Source organism: Grammomys surdaster, unplaced genomic scaffold (assembly GCF_004785775.1).
Source record: "Grammomys surdaster isolate TR1022 unplaced genomic scaffold, NIH_TR_1.0 126158, whole genome shotgun sequence".
In the NCBI taxonomy this organism is placed as follows: Eukaryota; Metazoa; Chordata; class Mammalia; order Rodentia; family Muridae; genus Grammomys; species Grammomys surdaster.
The window spans coordinates 5316279-5331103 of NW_021620966.1; the positions used below are offsets into that span (position 1 = coordinate 5316279).

Below are 14825 nucleotides of genomic sequence, written 5' to 3' on the forward strand. Positions count from 1 at the left end.
AGAGAGAGAGAGAGAGAGAGAGAGAGAGAGAGAGAGAGAGAGAGAGAAACAGAGAGAGATAGATAATTGCTTCTTCTAACACATTAATTAATCCTATTGCTATCTGTTCGTGAGTATAGAGAGCAAGAGACACATTCTTAGATAAAGTAATTAACATGATTAACAGTAGATCCTTGCTGAATTAAAGCTGTACTAGAAATAGCAACTGTCCCCAAAATAGTCATTAATGTAGTAATAACCAAAATTAAGGCTGATATAAGTCTTTCAGGTTTAATAAGAACATTAGTCATTTTTATAGAATATATCAAATAGAGATCTTAGATATATACCCTAGGTTTGTAAATTAATATCCCAATATTTTTGTTGATAATAAATGAATGTTAAGGAGTAATTAATGCTGACATTTGGCATTTTAGTTAGGGATCCAAAATGCTGGAATGTTGGCCAAGATCAGAAAGAGCAGGTTGCCTTATTCATTGTCTATGTACTACAGAATCAGAATCATCTGGAGTTAGAAACATGCGGTCAGTAGGTGGAGAAGTCTACAATATGGAAATACTGAGACTGTTGCATGGAGCTCAGGGGCAATTTGGCTGTGCTCAGTTCAAGCTTCTATCTCTGCAACAAAGTTTGAAAACACAAATTCAACAGATGAGACAGAGAATAACAGAAGAAGGCAGTACAACAACATAATAAAAACATTCAAATGAACTAAATATGTGGTGGCCACCTTCACTCATATATCAAAACAAAAAATTTACTTTAATCATTGTGTTCTCATGTGGAGTAACTGAAGGTCAGGGCAAAATATATTTCCTGCAGTTGCCCATTATCTATAGTCTAAGATCTAAGCAAAAGTATAAACAGGAATAATTTCAGGTCCTTGTTCTTGATACCAGACTTAGATATCTCTCCCCAGTCTAGCCCAAATATCCAAATCCAGAGTCACTTTGTACAGAAACCAAGGGTTAGATTGTTATAAAAGCTACAAAAAGTCCATCACCTGACAGGTATTCATTTTTATCCCTTTTATCCTGAGGGTGTTTCTAAGTTTTTCAGTGAAGATTCATGTATCTTTAGGTTCACATACTAACTTCTCAAATAAGAAGTTATGTTTACTCATTTCACTCATCTGGTCAAAAGGGAACTAGCAGTTGCTGTACCCTTAGGTGAAATCTTAGCCACACTGAACATTTACGCAAATGTTTACCTTCCTTCTGGTCAGCAGTTCAGGAACCAGTTGATGTTATTCTTTATGTGAGATTATTGGTGAGATTTCCTGAGTTCAGCTTCCCTTTCAGGCAGAGAAAACACTATCTCAAAAGATATATCCCTGTCTCTAGTAATGGTAATTTTCTTCCACCTCTTTTACAGTGCTACATCAGCCTTGGTATTAAGGGTTGTGTTATAGTTACATCTATTGGTGTTAGACACCAAAATATCATTTCTTCTCTACAATTTGAAAAATTATGATTTCTCTAATAGTCTCTATATGATGAATAAGGGATGAGAACAAAATGAGGATTCATATATACTATATATAATTTTATAATATATAATGTAATATATATATATATATATATATATATATGGCAGAAAGTTTTATAATTTTAGAATTTTATGTCTATTCATTTTTGGATATATTTGGCCTTGCAACAAAAATTTCAATACTATTTAGCAAATGCTTAGCTAATTAATTAAAAGGTGCAACTCTTTTTGCCACTAGCAGCTCACTGAGGTGACACTCGCTGGAAATTTGTTCCAAGAGGATCACACAATGACATAGTGAAAGGCCTGCTATAAAACTATCAAAACTATGTCAAACAATGCTTTTGATTTTAAAAGCTTCCTCTTACAAATAGTAGTAGCTCTATCAAGTCAATTGCACTGTATGTCTATCGCCCCTTTCATTGCTCTGAAAGGTTTCTCTGACATGAAGAAATCGCTACTACCTTTTTGCAGTTTTCTTTTTCTATATGGCAATTACACTACCACCTTTTAATGTATACTCTGTACTATTTAGGATCCCATATATGAACATTAAGATGCTTTTATTTGTAAATTATTAAACTAATGAAAATTATATAGAAATCACTGCATAGAACCCAGAGATCTACTCTAGTAAAATGGAATTGAACTAGGGGTGAAATGTGTGATGAATTTTGAATATTCTTGACAGATGAAGAGTGAGTGAATATTTTGTGTGCTCTATTGATTAAAAAAATATTTGCCTAGAAAGAAACAGTCATCAACTAGGGCAATAATAGCTTTTATAGATTTTCTATAACATATATGTGCTGATATTGTAAAACATCTTTGGTAATTAGCTTGTATGTTTTCCAATAAAATGCTTAATTATTGCATGGATTTTTGATGCTATGGGACCAATTAAAATAATAATGAACACAAATATCATAAGAATATTATAGATTTTATGTATGCTCTCTCTCTGTTTGGATTTCCTTTGTATAACTTCAAAAAAGGTAAGGAAGTTTAATGTCATTTTAAATTTTATATAGGACATAGTAGATAAAAACAGAGCAACATAATCCTTACTACAAAGTTAAGAGTACCATAATTATTGATATTAAGATAGATATCTGTATTATAAGGAAGTAAAGGTGTAGACAGATTCAAAAATGTCCTGCTTTCTAACTAAAATTGAAAGATATGAATCCACTCTTTTAAAACTGCCAAATATTCCTTAAAGTATTTTAAAACACATTTCAAAAACATTGTTTATGTATTGCATATTTAACTTTATCCTAAATGTTATTAATTTATAGGATTTAGACCTATATAATATATACACACATGTCCAAATATGATTTAATATATTTTTAAATATAATATTTCTATGTACAGCATAGATATTATTTTGGTAGTTACAAAGGTCAAAGTATTTTATGAAAATTCAAGCATTCATTGGAAAAGTTCTTAAAAGGCATATTCATTACTTAAGAAGTTCAATAATCTAGTTCTTCATTGAACTTTGTTAAAATCAGTTTGAATTTTCAGAGAAGGCTTCCCTTTGAGTCACAGTGGTCTCCAGTGTAACACAGGTAGGGAAGTACCTGAGAGATTAGAAAAGCATTTTGATTAGAGATTTCTTTTAACCTGGTGGGAAAATGCAATTATAAAAAAACTTGCTGAAAGCTTTTTCAGAGCCCTATGAGAGCCATAACACTCTCTAGCAACATGGAGTGGCATTTTGCTTGCTTTTACTTAAAGTGTATGACAGTTAGAATTTGATTCTGGGAGAGACTTGATTTTTGTTTGTCTCAGCAGGCCATTCAATTAAAACACTGTTTTAGTTTTAAAAGGTCTGTTTGTGTGCAGCTATGGCCTTCTTATTTATGCATGTGAAAGTAGAATTTTCTTTTTTCCTGTCTTTCATAACATATATATTTTAGAGAATCAAAATAATACTACATTACATGAGCTACTTCTTTTGCTCATAAATTCAATGTGTAGAAGATTTTGTTATTTTCAATAATTATAGTTTCTAAGAAGCATTAGTGTATCTACTCTAAAGATAGAACAAATTGAAGGGCAGTAAACTATACATTTTTACATCTTTAATATTTAAAAAAGGTTAGATTACTTCAATTTTATCTTATAGAGATATTATTGAGAACTCTTATCTTTTTCTTTTGTAATATGAATATTTTAAATTATTGAAGCTCTCATTCTTCCCAAATATTTTCCTGAAAATATTATTTAAAACATGATACTAAGGATCTAGGTTGATTATAATAGAAACATGAGAACACAAACCAGTTCTCAGTGAATCTCACATGTACATTGTATGTTGGTAAATGGAATATGGCTTCAGAGTTTATAGGTTGAAACTACTATGGAGGAAAGTAGAAATGAATAAAACCGAGGTATTTCATATTAAACATCTTTTCCTCTAGAGAAAACTAAAAATATTACTGTTCTTTCAGATATCCATATTTTCAGGTACTAATATTAAGTAAGCCAATGCTTATTTATCTTAGATAACCTGTTTTTTTATGTGTGTCCAGTATGTGAAAAGAGAACAAATACAATGAGAAAACCCTCAAACATCACTGAAAACCTGAAGTCACTATCCCTACTTGAGAAACACAGATAGAACTCATTGTGGACAGTAGAGATGATGGATGTGACACAGGACACCTACACAAGGTTGGGAATTACCTCAAAGAGAGCAAATATGTCAATGCAGAGGAAAACAACATGTAGAATGAAAGGGTTGTTGGAGGATACATGGGATCTAAAAAATATAGAGACGGGATGGGAAAGAATAGAAACCACAACAGCAATGTAAAATGTGTGGCAGTATTGTTTTAATGATAAAGAATAGCTACTATTGAAATACCAGAATCAGAATCTATAATATTGAGGAATACAGAGTTCATGACAGAACTGAGCACTCCATTCTTTTTCACGTTGTATCATCACTAACTGGAATAATTCAAAGGCCAAGATGGGTTGGATGAAAATCCTCAAAATAATAAAAGTAAATAATAGGAACACTGCTGAAGAGATGGCCCCAAGCTCTGGCTATTCTTCCAGAAGACCTGTGCTCAATTATAGCTCTACATGGCAGCTCACATCCCTCTGTAACTGTAGTTCCTGAGGACCCAGTGTTCTCTTTAGATATCCACATTCACTACCCTGCAGGTGGTGCACAGAATAAAAACACAAAGATTCCATATACATTAAATAAGTAAATAAAACTAAAATGAAAACAATAGGAGAATATATTTATAATATTGATATATATTATATTGTTATATATGCAGATATGATGAATAATAAACAAACACACTGATAATTTTAAGTTTCTGAGAAAGAATTTTAGACAAATATCAAGAACCATAACTGAGAGCATATGCAGTTTCCTTCACAGTAACATTTCTTGCAGTATTTAGATTAAAATTTAAAAATAAAGATTGAAATACTTTGCCTAGAAAAGTATTTTGCCCTTCTTTTACCACATGGAACCAGGAAATGTCAATAATAGACCATGTCTTTTACTCAGTTAAAAAGTACACTGTCAAAGGGAAATGAAAAACAATTAAAGAAAATTATCTAGTATTTTAAGTATTATTTTAATACTGTTCTATAAGAGAGAGTATTTCTGCCACATATAAATTTGTTTTAGTAATCCCATTGAAGTTGAAAATAAGGCACAGGAGGAAAACAGAAATCAACATCAGTGTTGCGTAACATGGAGTCTTGATCTTTGAACCATGTATTTGGAACTATTCTTATTCAGTGATGGAGCTGCCAGATTGAAGACAATAGAAACATGATTGGAATTTCTAGCAAAGAGAAATGCATGAATGGTAGGTATGTTTTCCTCAAATTCAAACAGATTATTCATGATGAAAGAGACAGCTGAGGAGTTCTCAGCCATGGAAATACTTTTTCCTTGAATGTGTAAGAGATCAAGTCAATGTTAATTTAAAGATGGCAACTATAAAAATGACTGAATATTTATAATTCCAATCAATGGGATCCAACTATATCCAAACTCAACAACATCATGAAAAACTAGTCAATGTTTTGATGTGTTTTCCTTGTATAATGAAGTGATGCTGGGGTGAATATAGTAAAGTGACATAAAGTCTAGGATTAGATATTTCATAATCTTTTTTTAAACCAGTGATCTTGAGCTCAAGATCATATTGGCTTAGGCCCTCTTGGGTAATCAAGATATTACAACTATATAGAGATTTATGAATGTATTGTGAAACTCTATTGCTATAAGTACTATAAGGAGGTCCTGTTACTAAGACGTAATCCACAAGAAAACAAAATTATTCTCAAGGATTTATACATGTTCTCTTGCAGAAATTGAATTTCTATTATACATTAAATTTCAACTATAAATATATTATGATCTATTTGTTTGTTCTGTTTCTTTAAATGACCTCTCACATTCTTTATTTATCTACTTATTTATATTATTGATTAATTTTTCAAGACAGGGTTTCTCTGCATAGCTTGGCTTCTTTTTTACCCCCCCCCCTTTTTGGTATTTATTATTCTTTAATTGTTTGTTAAAGTCTAGTCTTTATCTTCCACTGGCTCTGCCCTCAGACTGTTCCTCATCCCATACCTCCTTCCTGCCCCTCACACCTCTGTCTCCAAGAGTATGTCCTTACCCCCTCCCCAGTCCTACCTCACCAGAGCTCCCCCACTCCCTGGGGCCTCAAGTCTCTTGAGGGTTAGGGACATCTTCTCTCACTGAGTCAAGACAAGGCAGTCCTCTGCTATATAAGTGTTAGGAGACTCATATTAGCTGGTGCATGCTGCCTGATGATCTATTTTAATATAAAGAAAGAAATGAGGTCAAAGTTAAGTGAGCGTATATCATACTCCACAAAATAAAAAGAAAACATAGGGGACAGAACATAGGGAAGTGAGATTGAGTAAAAGATGAAGAGAAAACAGGTAATGATACAAACACAATAGTTAGAGTTTTGATAACATTATCTTTATTTTTGGAAAAATGTAAATGCATGATTTTAGCATAACAGTTACAATAAATATTTGTTAAAATAAAGCTTTCTCGATTTTATTTCAAACCAATTTTGTACAAGAACATGTAAAGTGAATAAAATTGATGTATGCTCTCAAAGTAATATACAGAGTGATCAATTTTAAAATGTTACATATTTGTTTCATTAAAAATTTATTGGACATCAAAATTCCAGCAAAATTTCTACAGACCTTGAAAGAATAGTATGCAACTTCATATCGAAAAGCTAAAAAGACTCAGGATATATTAAACAATCCTGTATAGTAAAAGAACATCTTGATGTATAACCACGGTTAGTTCAAGCTCTACTACAAAGCTATAGTAATAAAAATCACTTGGAATTAGAACAAAAACAGACAGATTGACAACAGAATTGAATCAAAGACCTAGATGTAAATTCACACACCTATGGATACATGATTTTTTTTTAAATTAAGAATCAAGAAGCATACAAGGAAAAGAGAGAGGATCTTTAATAAATGATGCTGGACTAACTGAGTGTTCGTGTGTAGAAGACTTCAATTAGTTCCATATATATCACCCTGTTGAAAACACACTCCAAATTAGATCAAAGACCTCAACTTAAATCTAGATACTCTGGACATAATAGAAAATAACGTGGAGAATAACCTTAAATGCATTGGTACAGGAGACAACTTTCTGAACAGAACACCAATATTACTGGGACTAAGACTGACAATAAATGGAAACTCATGGAACCTTAAAGATTCTATAAGGCACAAAACACTGCTAATAATACAAAATGGCAGTCTGCAGAATGGGAGTAGATTTTCATCAACTCCACTACTGACAGACAGATAATTTCCAAAATAAAGAAGTAGAAAATAGACATCAAGAAACCAACTAATACAAGTAAAAGAAAAAAATGATACATAGTTGTAAACAGAAATTCTCAACAGAGAAATCTCAAATGGCAGAGAAGCACTTAAAAATGTTCAACATTGTTAGCCATCAGGAAAATGAAAATCAAAGCATCAACCCTGGAATTCCATCTTATACTGGTCAGAATGGCCAAGCTCAAAATCACAAATAGTACCTAATGCTGAGGATACGTGGAACAAGAGGCATCCTTCTTCATTACTTGTGGGATCACAAACATGTACAATCACTTTGGAAATCAACACAGTATTTTTCCAGAAAACTGAAAATTGATCTACCTCAAGACCCAGTTGTACCACTCTTAAGCATATACCCAAAGGATGTTCCATCCTACCACAAAGATACTTATCTGTGTTTACAGGAGCTTTATTCATAATAGACAGAAACTGAAAACTACTAAGATGTCCCTCAACTGAAAAATGAATAAAGAATATGTAGTACATTTATAAGGTGCTCAGCATTTAAAAACATAATATCATGAAATTTGCAGACAAGTGGATAGAACTAGATGAAAGTAACCTGAGGGATGTAACCCAGACCAAGAAATAAAAACATGGTATGTACTCTATTATGAGTGGATGTTAGCTGTAAAGGAAAATCATACTATAACATACTTTTCCACAGACTGAGTGGCTAAGTAGCATAGATTTCTCAAGGAGAGACACATGAATCTTCCTGGGAAGAGAAAATAGAATAAATATTTCTGGTAGAATGGGGCTGGTATGGATGGGAACAGGAGGCATCAGGTGTGTGTTCCAGGGTTGGGTGGCGTTTGTTGTACCTCACTACTAAGGCTGAAGTCTACCATATCTAAAAAGCTCCTCTGAGAACTCTCTCTTCTTAGAAGGGCCTCTTCTGCTCTCACTGATTTGGAAAATGTGAATCTCAATCTTCTACCTGAAGAATGTCACACAGTCCTTGACAAATCCATAGGTTCAGCTTCCTCTTTCCCAATAAGAACCTACTCAGCAAGTAGGTAATTGTGAGATAACTGGAATGGCTCTCCATAAAGATAAGACAGTCACAAGTACTTTAAACTCCATCCAATAAAACTGTTCCCAATAAAGAACTCCTTTCGACTCTCCAAGATTCATACAGAGCTTTCATTCACATGAATAAATGTATGCATATAAGCCCACCCTGAATAAAGTTATGCACAAGCTAAGATCCTCTAAGAGACTTGTTTCATTAAAATCCTTGGAGAAGGCCTTTTGCCCCCATACCTCACTATTCACCCCCAACACTATCAGGATCCTGCAGACTCTATTGGTTACAAACTGTGTAGCTTGGTCTTCTTCTTGGACTTTTAATAGTGGGAGCAGGCATTCTCTCTGACTCTTTTGTCTGCTTTTGGGACTCCTTTCCTCAAACTGATTTGCCATCTCCAGCCTTAATATAAGAAGACGTGCATAGTCTTATTGCAACTTAATATGAAATGATTGGCTGATATTCATGAGAGGCATGCCATTTTCTAAAGGGATATGAAAGAGAAGTAGATGTTTGGCAAGGTGGAAATAAAAAGGGGAGGGGAAACTGTGGTTAGGATGTAATATATGAAAGAAGAATAAATTTAAAAATTAAAAACTACTGAGGAAACTTGAAATACATTTTTTCAGTAAGCCTGCTTCTTTTTTATGTTTTGTGGACACACTGTATAATCTTTGTTATAAATATTTTTTTACTCAATTACTTTTGATAGAAATACCAGCATACTAACCAGAAATGTACTACATTCAAATTTCTGCTATGAAATTGTGAGCTTTGTAGATATAACATCTACAAAAAGGGAATTTCCACATAGGAAAGGTTAGAGATTGGTTGAAAGCCCACGTAAGAAGAATTTTGTATAACATTATAGTTTGGGATCTGGAAGGGGCCATCTGGAATTCAACAAAAATAAAAGACAGAAAGTTATGGGAAATGATACCTGTGTGAGAAGGTGGCTGAGGACTGTGAAATGTCTGGGAACTTTTTGGTAATTAAAGAGCATTTATATTTATATTGTGAGAATTTCCTTGGGAAATCCTGATTAGATGGATTATATCTGTCTATATACAATACTGTTGGTTCATCCAATATCAGTCTGTAAATGAATCCTCCTTGCCATGCATCTATGTGATCTGCATCTAGTACTGACTGGTTGTGTGTGAGTGACACCACAGCATTACCTTTAACCATTGCAGGAAGGGGAGGCAGAGTTTTACTGTAATAATAAACACTGCTCAGATATATCCACTAAACATGAATAAGCTAAGAGTTGCTGTCACTAGAGATAAAAGTACCTAAGGAAACACTGTAAGAAATAATTGCTCATCAGCAGTTGCTATTTATACAGAAAAGGCAGAGCCGGGTATATAAGATAACAAGAGAGACAAAGGTTAAATTCCATTAAGATATACAAGAGACTTCAGGGCAAGACAGACAGTAAACAAAAATAAAAATTTGAGGCAATTCTTACATGTTTTTTAAATTTACTTTTAAATGTGACAAATTGAAGCAACTATATAAGTGCTATATGTGGCAAAACAAAATGAAAAAGAAACCATATGTACATAATCAGTGTAGGATTCTAGCATGTCCTCCTGAAAACCCATCAGAAAAGTTCAAACTGCATCTGAGACCAACAAACCAGTAACAATGAATCTAGGGTTGAGTGTCGTGTTTTTCCAGCTCCCAGGATGGCAGCAATGAGCTAATAATTTATATTTTAGTTTCTTGTACTTATTTTGTCTACAGCAGAGAGAGTACACGAAATTCTATAGAAAAAAAACTTGCTGAATGCTATAGGTTTGGACAATGATAAAAAAAAACTTCTCGTTTAGTGAATACCATGAAAAGTAATGCCAAATCATATACTGTATATACTGGCTCTAACTAGCAGTGGAACTATCTAAATTAATATAACTTCATGGTTATTGAGCTATGTCCACAAACTTTCACATTTTAAATGTAAGTTTTTAGATGGATATTTTCCATAGTCAATATACCTCTACACTCCCCCTCCACACAGAGAAAGAGAGGGGGAGCAAGGAGAGGGAGAGAGTAAGAAAGTCAGAGAGACACAGAGACAGATAAAAAGGGAGAGAGACGTAGAATAAATTATTGGTTTAAAGAAGTTATCATTAAATTATCATAGAAGCCAGACATCCAACACTCAAACATAACTTGAAAAAGTTAGAAGCCAGTGCAACTACCATCCAGTACTGAGACCAGATGAAGCTGAGTTACAACAGGCTTAGAGATTGTCCATGGAAGCATTGAAAGGAGCTTGTCTCTTCATCAAACATGCCAAGCTGCTGCACATCACTGCCTAATTACAGCCCTTCATCAGGAGATGCAGAAAACCCTGTATCATAAATGGACTCTCATGAACCCAAGACAACAGCTTTTGTTGTGTCCTGGGAGCAGATAGCAAAGTATGTACATAGTACTGGGTAGATAAAAGGTTAATATAAACACCTTGCTTTCTGTATAGTTCGTGGTTTTTTACAGTAAGAAAATAATTTTTATAATTTTAAATAATGGGTTTTTTTTTTAGCTCAAACATGCACTCTGAGTATTGTACACACATGGTATCTTACCTTACACATTTCCCAAAATTGAATCTTCTTATAAATCTATGACAGGGCTAGGGACCACAATATTACTCTATTGAAAAACTTCACTTCCTTCTATGATAAGTGACCACCTTCTTACAAAGATTTCTATGCTTAAGTTAATCATCAAAGGTTAGTTTTATAGGACCTTGTAAATGAGTTGTTGGAACAAGCAAAAGCTCCATGAAGATGTGCATTCTCAGGTCAGTACATGACGTTGGAAGACTTGAGTGTCCCATAGTTACTTGCTGAAGTATGAAGATTCTTTTCAGCTTAGGCTAATGAATTGGACATAAACTCATGGCTAGAAACGGAAATTGAGGTTTATTAGAAAAGGAAAGCACTCCTGAGAATGGGAGTAGGCTTGTGATGTGTAGGATAAACATTGGTTCCAAAAAACCATTGTGAGCCTTTATAGCACATTGATATCCCACCTCCCATTTCCATGTGTGTCTGTGGCAAGCTTTTCCTGAGCAGGATGCATTGTTGAATGAATCTCAGGTAGGAAATGCCTTGGAGGATATTTTTGACAACTGCATTATTTCACAATCTACTCTTGATGCTACTGGTTTGGTCACTAAACTGCTTTCATATAAGGACCTGAGTTGGGAATCCCAGATAGGACATAAAAATCAATGTTAGTGGAAGCTTTCCTGTAATGTAAATTGAGAAGGTTGATATGAATGATCCTGCTAGTCATCTGGAAAACAAGAGTTGCTGAATTTTGAGCTTTGACAAGTTTCCCCTACTGAATGGTTCCTCAAATTAGTGTAAAGGAATTTTACTCCAGCAACATGGCTGCTCTGGACAGATCATATCCAAAGAATCTCTAGGTCTTCACGATCTTGTTGGAATGCAGACATTCCTTGGACTAAAGTATGATCTGACTGACAGGCGTTTAATCCACGCTTTAAATTCTTTTTTTTTTCCTGCATAAATGACAATCAATCATTTATTGGTTTATTTCATCTCCACTAACACATCGGTCATTCACCATTTAAATACCTAACTTCATCAGAAACCGTTTGAACACTTTTTTCTTCTTCCCTGCCATAAAAATACAGTGATTTCCCTTTAAAAAAAAAAAAACAAAGCTATGAAGCAGCATCCTGGTTCTGCCTACATTCCTAATGCTTCTGAGATAGATGTTTACAGCAGGCTGAAGTCGGGAAGCCAGTCTTTGAAAGTGCTGCACTCTGGAGTCTGTTCTCTACACCCTTCTTCATGGCCTAACATATATGTACACCTGAAACTACCAACTCCAAACTATTACACAGTACTCATCTCTCTCTCTCTCTCTTCTGTTAGTTTAAGTAAACACAACTTACCTCTAACATATTCAAAAAAATACTTAAGCCTCAAGGTCCCCAATAATTTGGAGTACTGAACTAGATCCACCCTGACACTTCCGATAGAAGTAATGCTTTACTTAATGAAGAGGTCTCCATAGCCTGCTGTTAGAACCTATGCATACACAACACTGATAGCCAGTCACTGTTCACGCGGTTTACTCTTCAGGCAGTCCTTTGCCACTAGTCAGCGTTCAGTAGGCCAGAGTCCAGCAGGAACGTGCATGGTGCACCAGATCCACCATCTCTTAGGTTGCTACTGTTTTCTCTTCTTTACTGAAAGGTTGGACTGAGCCAGGCTTTACCCAGGACAGGCCAGCAATGTGAACACTTTTATTGTGCTGTTCATCAGGCTTTTTCTGAGTCAGCATCTTTTCTCTGGCCTCATCATGTACAGAAGGGTTCCATGGAGAAAAGCTAATGGCATAGGGGTCTTCGACCTTCGGCTGGTCAAACAGACGAGCAGTGCATACTTTAACACTGTCGACCACCTTACTTTTAAAAAGCTGAATGTCTTTTTCATACAGCACTGCGGCCTCTGGGTTTAGGGGGCTCGTCGTGTCGATCTTGTAGAAGACTCTCCTTGCATACATTAACACCTGCCATATATGATTATGGTTCCGCCTCCACTTTGCGAATGCTCTTTTCACATCCAGCTCACCCGAGGTGGGATCAACCAGTGGGTGAAAGACGGGAATATCAAACAGCAAGCGTGGACAGTCGCCATCTGGATAGTTATCAGGAATATACTCGGTAAACTTGAACACGCCTTCCTGATAGAGCCCGTGCCCTATGAATATTATTCCAAACCATGCTACTGCAGAGCGGTAAGACAGCTGTACATAGTAGACTCCCGGCAGCTTCTGCTTCACTACCAGCGTTAATTCTGCAAGAAGCGAATATTCCAGGTAGAAGAGTCCATAAGAGGCATGGGTGCCATTTATTGACTGCGCTGCTGGGGCAGGAGATGTAGGCTTCGATATGGGCAGAGCATTTTTGGGAATAGAAGGTAGCTGTTTTTTGGGTGCGCTTCATGGAGGATTGGTTTTCACATCCCCTGCTAATGAATTCTCTTCACCTTCAGCTCGTTTGCGCAGAGCCTGCAGACATGCTCCACAAAGGGTTCATAACATGGACTCCAGACAAAGAACTTCAGTGCTGTGTCATCAAACTTTCCTGTCCTCAGCATTCACGCTGCCTGGACTCCCTCCATGCGGAGCACTGGGGGCAGAGCACCCACCGCTGGCCAGCAGCATCTCAGGCTGTAGTGCAGCCCGGCCCCTGCCGCTCCTCTCCCTCAGAGCCCTGCCCACCACACTTTAAATTCTTTTTGTTTTAATTTTTTATTGGATGTTTTATTTACATTTCATATGTTTTCCCCTTACTCCATCCCCCACCCACTCAGGAACCCCCTATCCCCTCAACCCTCCTCTTTCTTCTCTGTGGATGTAACCCCTACCTACCCCCCCACTCCCACCTCCCCACCCTCAAAATTCCCACTCCCTGGGGCGTCCAGCCTTCATGAGGTCAAGGATCTCTTCTTCCACCTATGCCCAGCAGGGCCCTCCACTCTTACTTATTCAGCTGAAGCACTGGATCCCTCCCTAAGTGCTCCCAGGCTGGTGGTTTTGACCCTGAGAGCTCTGGTTGATTGGTATTGTTGCTCTCTTCATGGGGCCACAAACCCTTTCAGCTCCTTCAGTCTTCACTCTAACTCCTCCATTGAGAACCCCATGATCAGTCCAATGGCTAGTTGTGAGCATCTGCCTCTGAATATGTCAGACTCTTGAAGACCTCTGAGAAGACATACATATAAGGCTCTTATCAGCATGCACTTTCTGACTTCCAGATCAGCATCTACCTTTGGTGAGTGCACATGGGATGGATACTCAGGTGGAATGGTTTTCAGATGGCCCCTCCTTCAGTCTCTGTTCCTCACTTTGTCTCCATATTTTTATATATTTTGAAGCAAACTAAATGGGTATTATATTATCTTAAATAAGTTCTAAGGTTTTAATGCAGTGTTTGTGTATCTAAAAATGATTTGAGTGTTTAACTTCACACTAGACTTCCTTTGTACAAAGGGGCCTAGGATACCATGTGGACCTTCATGGTTCAAGAGCTGACATGTTTGACATTCTATTGTTGTTTTAATATGAGATGAAAGTATTTTAAATAGTCTGTAATGCTTTAAATTGTATCAGAGAATATGTTTTAAAATTATATTTGGTAATTTTCCTTATCTGACAGGGACCCATCAGTTTGTCATGGAAAATCAGAAAATAACATTTGAAATGTAATTTGTGTTGCAAGCCTGACACCTCAGTTAAGTGGAATTTTGAAAACTAATTATCTCTACAGCATACCTAATTCATTTATAGTTTAATTTCAATCTATCATTGTCAGATAAAATAAATTATTTCAGTTGCTAGTCCTGATGTTCCT

At 35.7% G+C, this 14825-nt stretch overlaps 1 pseudogene; it reads right to left on the bottom strand.

Moving 5' to 3' along the window:
- Positions 1-12624: 12624 nt before the first annotated feature.
- On the bottom strand, positions 12625-13508 carry LOC114612442 (annotated as a pseudogene).
- Between the last annotated feature and the right edge of the window lie 1317 nt (positions 13509-14825).